This window comes from Oncorhynchus gorbuscha, linkage group LG09 (assembly GCF_021184085.1).
Source record: "Oncorhynchus gorbuscha isolate QuinsamMale2020 ecotype Even-year linkage group LG09, OgorEven_v1.0, whole genome shotgun sequence".
NCBI classification, from domain to species: Eukaryota; Metazoa; Chordata; class Actinopteri; order Salmoniformes; family Salmonidae; genus Oncorhynchus; species Oncorhynchus gorbuscha.
Window position 1 is genome coordinate 28659777 of NC_060181.1, and position 6000 is coordinate 28665776.

Here is a 6000-nt window from a genome sequence, read left to right on the forward strand (position 1 = left end):
GCCTCCCCCCAAATTAAAATGATGGGGCTGCCTCTCGTGCACGTTACCTCGAGCCAATTCCTCATAGAGTTGCCGCTCCGCTCTGCCTCCAGCTCCTCTTTCGGACGGCGATACTCTCCCGGCTGTGCCCAGGGTCCCTTGCCGTCCAATATTTCCTCCCATGTCCAGGAGTCCATTACACACTGCTTGGTCCTTTGGTGGTGGGTAGTTCGTCTAATGCTGAGGAATAGGAATCATCAGACCAACACGCAGCGTGGTAAGTGTTCATTGTAAATTTTATTAAATAAACTGAACACTGAATGACAAAAAACAACAAAGAGAGTGAACGACACAAAACAGTCCTGTAAGGTGAGAAAACACAAAACAGGAAACAACTACACACAAACACAGGTGGGTACAGGCTACCTAAAGTATGGATCTCAATCAGAGACAACAATTGACAGCTGCCTCTGATTGGGAACCATACCAGGCCAAACACATAGAAATACAACACACAGAACAAAACATAGAATGCCCACCCCAACCCAAAATAGAGACATAAAAAAGGAACTAAGGTCAGGACGTGACACTATTGAGCTCACAAGCAACAAATTAATCTATTATTATGGTGGGAGATTATAATACGGTTTTAAGTACCTCAATGGATCGTAAAAGAAATCGCACTACAAACTATCCCCCTCATGCACTTAAGGAGATCACAAATATCATGGATACATTAGAACTCGTGGCTATATGGAGGCTGAAAACCCTGACCTGGTGAGATATACATGGAGGAGGTTTAATCAAGCTAGACATCTTGACTACTTCCTGGTCTTATTCTTGCTGGCATCAAACATTTTTTTAAAGTATTAATAAGAGACCGAATGCCATCGCACCACCATCTAATTGGCCTCCATATAACTCTTACAGAATTTCCACATGGATGGGGATATTGTTAATTTAATCAAAGCCAACTGGATGGCTCTTAACTAAGGGAAAATAATTCAAAATGGACTTTTCTGGACAACATACACTATAGGTCAAAAGTTTTAGAACAGCAATTCATTCAAGGGTTTTTCTTTATTTTTACAATTTTCTACATTGTAAAATAATAACGAAGACATAAACTATTAAATAACACATTTGGAATCATGTAGTAATCCAAACAAAAGTTTTAAATTTAAGAAAAACCTTGAACGAGTAGGTGTTCTAAAACTTTTGACCGGTAGTGTAGGTAAAGCAGATTCCCTTATTGTAAGACACGCAAATGTACTTTTAGAGACAATTCAATACTCATCATTAATACAAAAGCAATATAGGTCAAAAGAGAATAGACTACTAAAGATAAGAGGAAATAACAGCACAGGTAGTTGGTAATGGAAACTGTACTATAGAGGAACAAAATAGGTAAGAGGAAAAACAAATAATTCAAGGAACTTGTTCAACAACAATCAAGTGTAATTTATTACAAAATATTTTAAGCATGTCACGCCCTGGTTGGTCGAAGTATGTATGATTTTCTTCATTTATTTGGTCAGGCCAGGGGGTGACATGGGTTATTGTGGTGCGTCTATGGCTGCCTGAGGCGGTTCTCAATCAGAGTCAGGTGATTATCGTTGTCTCTGATTGGGAACCATATTTAGGCAGCCATATTCTTTGAGTTGTCGTGGGTGATTGTTCCTGTATCTGTGTTAGTTGTCACCAGATAACCTATACAGCCTTTCACGTTCCTTTTGTTGTTTTTGTATTGTTCGTGTTTTTTATTTATTAAAGATGTATCGAACTAACCACGCTGCATTTTGGTCCGCTCCTCTTTCAACAGACGAACACCGTTACAAACCATATGTTTTCTTTTCAGTCTCCTCGATTTTCACTGAATGATGTTAACTGTAAGGAATTCTTTCCTAATAATAATAATGTAAAATTATCTAAATGTACAGAAAGACCTGAGTGAAAGCCAACTTACAGAGGAGGAACTTATTGAAGCAATAAAATCTTTCAAGTCTGGAAAAACAGACTTCAAAAAGGCTTTATGGCAAAAGCACACCATGCGATTATCTGAGGACAGTGCCCCGCATACAAACCCATGAAAATCATATTTCAACCAGGCAGGTGCGCCACAAAAGTCAGAAATAGCGATATAATTAATGCCTTACCTTTGAAGATCTTCTTCTGATGGCACTCCATAATGTCCCAGAAACATCAAATGGTCATTTTGTTAGATAATGTCCTTCTTTATGTCCCAAAAAAGGTCCAAACATTTCAAACAACGTTTCTAATCCAAACTCAGGTACCATAAAACGTAAATAATCAATCAAATTTAAGACAGAATAAACTATTTCTAATACCGGATGAAAACAACGTGGAGCGCACTCTGTTCACGCGCACCAAAACAGTAGAGACCACCTGAAGTGACACTTACAATGAATAGGACTACTTCTTAATTTCTCAAAAGAAAAACATCAAACAATTTCTAAAGACTGTTGACATCTAGTGGAAGCCATAGGAACTGCAACCAGGTTCCTAATAAATGAGAGTATCCCATAGAAACCATTGGAAAATCCTATGACCTCAATTATTTTCCCTCTGGATGATTCGTCCTCTGGGTTTCGCCTTCCAAATCAGTTCTGTTATACTCACAGACATTATTTGAACAGTTTTAGAAACTTTAGAGTGTTTCCTATCCAAATCTACCAATACCATATCCTAGATTCTGGGCCTGAGTAACAGGCAGTTTACTTTGGGCACGATTTTCATCCGGATGTCAAAATACTGCCCCCTACCCCAGAAAGATTAAACACGGTTTCCCATGCTTGCTCCATAAACAATTAACCATGAACAATTAATGAACATGTGGAATATTAAGACACTAACAGCTTACAGACGGTAGGCAATTAAGGTCACAGTTATGAAAACTTAGGACACAAAAGAGGCCTTTCTACTGACTCTGAAAAACACCAAAAGAAAGATGCCCAGGGTCCCTGCTCATCTGTGTGAACGTAAGACAGCGCTACAGGGAGAGAGGACGGACAGCTGATCGTCCTCGCAGTGGCAGACCAAGTGTAACAACACCTGCACAGAATCGGTACATCCGAACATCAAACCTGCAGGACAGGTACAGGAGGGCAATAACAACTGTCCGAGTTACACCAGGAACGCACAATCCCTCCATCAGTGCTCAGACTGTCCTCAACAGGCTGAGAGAGGCAGGACTGAGGGCTTGTAGGCCAGTTGTAAGGCAGGTCCTCAACAGACATCACCGGCAAAGAATGTTGCCTATGGGCACAAACCCACCATCGCTGGACCAGACAGGACAGGCAAAAGGTACTCTTCACTAACGAGTTGCAGTTGTCTCACAAGAGGTGTTGGTCAGATTTGCATTTATCGTCGAAGTAATGAGCGTTACACCGAGGCCTGTACTCTGGAGCGGGAACGATTTGGATGTGGAGGGTCCGTCATGGTCTGGGGCGGTGTGTCACAGCATCATCGGACTGAGCTTGTTGTCATTGCAGGCAATCTCAACACTGTGCGTTAAAGGGAAGACATCCTCCTCCCTCATGTGGTACCCTTCCTGCAGGCTCATCCTGACATGACCCTCCAGCATGACAATGCCACCAGCCATACTGCTCGTTCTGTGCGTGATTCCCTGCAAGACAGGAAAGTCAGTGTTCTGCCATGGCCAGCGAAGAGCCCGGATCTCAATCCCATTGAGCACGTCTCGGACCTGTTGGATCGGAGGGTGAGAGCTAGGGCCAATCTCCCCAGAAATGTCCGGGAACTTGCAGATGCCTTGGTGGAAGTGTGCGGTAACATCTCACAGCAAGAGCTGGCAAATCTGGTGCAGTCCATGAGGAGGAGATGCACTGCAGTACTTAATGCAGCTGGTGGCCACACCAGATACTGACTGTTACTTCTGATTTTGACCCCCCTTTGTTCAGGGACACATTATTCCATTTATTTTAGTAACATGTCTGTGGAACTTGTTCAATTTATGTCTCAGTTGTTGAATCTTGTTAAGTTCATACAAACATTTACACGTTAAGTTTGCTAAAACTTGTTTGGGGTCAATTAGAAATGTCCGTGTTTTTGAAAGAAAAGCATATTTTTTGTCCTTTAAAATAACATCAAATTGATCAGAAATACAGAGTAGACATTGTTAATGTTTTTTTATGGAATATCCACATAGGCGTACAGAGGCCCATTATCAGCAACCATCACTCCTGTGTTCCAATGGCACATTGTGTTATCTAATTCAAGTTTATAATTTTAATAGGCTAATTGGTCATTTGAAAACATTTCTGCAATTATGTTAGCACAGCTAAAAACTGTTGTTCTTATTAAAGAAGCAATAAAACTGGCCTTCTTTAGACTTGTTGAGTATCTGGAGCATCAGCGTTTGTGGGTTTGATTACAGGCCCAAAATGGCCAGAAACAAAGACCTTTCTTCTGAAACTCGTCAGTCTATTCTTGTTCTGAGAAATTAAGGCTATTCCATGTGAGAAATTGCCAAGAAACTGAATATCTCGTACAACGCTGTGTACAGAACAGCGCAAACGGTCTCTAACCAGAATAGAAAGAGGAGTGGGAGGCCCCAGTGCACAACTGAGCAAGAGGACAAGTACATTAGAGTGTCTAGTTTGAGAAACAGACACCTTGCAAGTCTTCAACTGGCAGATTCATTAAATAGTACCCACAAAACACCAGTCTCGACGTCAACAGTGAAGAGGCGACTCTGGGATGCTGGCCTTCTAGGCAGAGTTCCTCTGTCCAGTGTCTGTGTTATTTTTCCCATCTTAATATTTTATTTTTATTGGCCAGTCTAAGATATGGCTTTTTCTTTGCAACTCTCCAGAAATGGGACAAGACTGTAACTACCAATTAGGGAGAACATAGGGTAAAAGTAAATAAAAAATAAATATAATAAACAAGAAAAATCACAACATTCACTTAAAATTAACCTTACACATAGCAGTGTTGGGCAATTTGGAAAGCTATAGTCAATCAATAATATAATAATACTCGTTGGAAAGGTTTTCATCTTTAGCTCATAATCTTTGGATACTATGAGATTTGAAAGGTAAAAAATGTATGTAAAAAATCACAGCACAGTTGAAAAGGATATGGCACATGGAAACCAAATGAGGGGGGTCTATGGAGATAGGTGGGATCGGCTGAGGGGTGAGATTAAAGAGTTTATGTTCTGTCATTTATTATTGTTATGTGATTGCTGTATATAAAAGTACAATGTATGTCAAATGTATTTCTAAAATATATGTATATGTAGCAGAAAAGCTATAAAAACAAAAAAGATGTGTCCTTCCGAAGAGGCGGGTGGTGGAAGGGTTAATAAAAAATAAAAAATGATAATTTAAAAAAATTAAAAACACCTACACACTTAATTTCCAGATAATAACACCACCAGTTCTAGAACACTTATTAAAGTCTGATATTCCAGAAAGGGAAACTAGATCCAGCCTGCTGTTACTTTGTGGATGTGTCCCAAATGGCACCCTACTCTGTTTAGTGCACTACTTTTAACCAGCACCTAAAGGGCTCTTTTCATAAGTAGTGCACGATATAGGGAATAAGGAGCCATTTAGGCAACTGTTCGTGCAGTTTGATGTCCAAAAGGAAAATAACAATTACATCAGCTATTAGGCAGCTCACGGACTCTCCTCTCTAATCAGCTAATTTATGACCCATACTATGTGTGTGTGTGTGTGTGTGTGTGGCATTATTTATCTTAAACATTCACTCCACTATTTTAAAACAGTAATAACTTTTCAGCCGTTGGTCTATTAAGTGTTGGGAATCCTTCAGGCTGGTAGCATAATGGCATAACACAGACTTGTCATTAAATTACACACAGAGAGAGACAGGGCGGGGGCAGCCTGCCTGCCTGGCAGGGAGGATAACTACATCATTGTTAACCATCTTGATTTTATCCGAATTATTGAAAATGACAAGTGAACTTAACATGAACCAGAGAATTGGGGTGGAATACTAGTATTGGCATTTCTA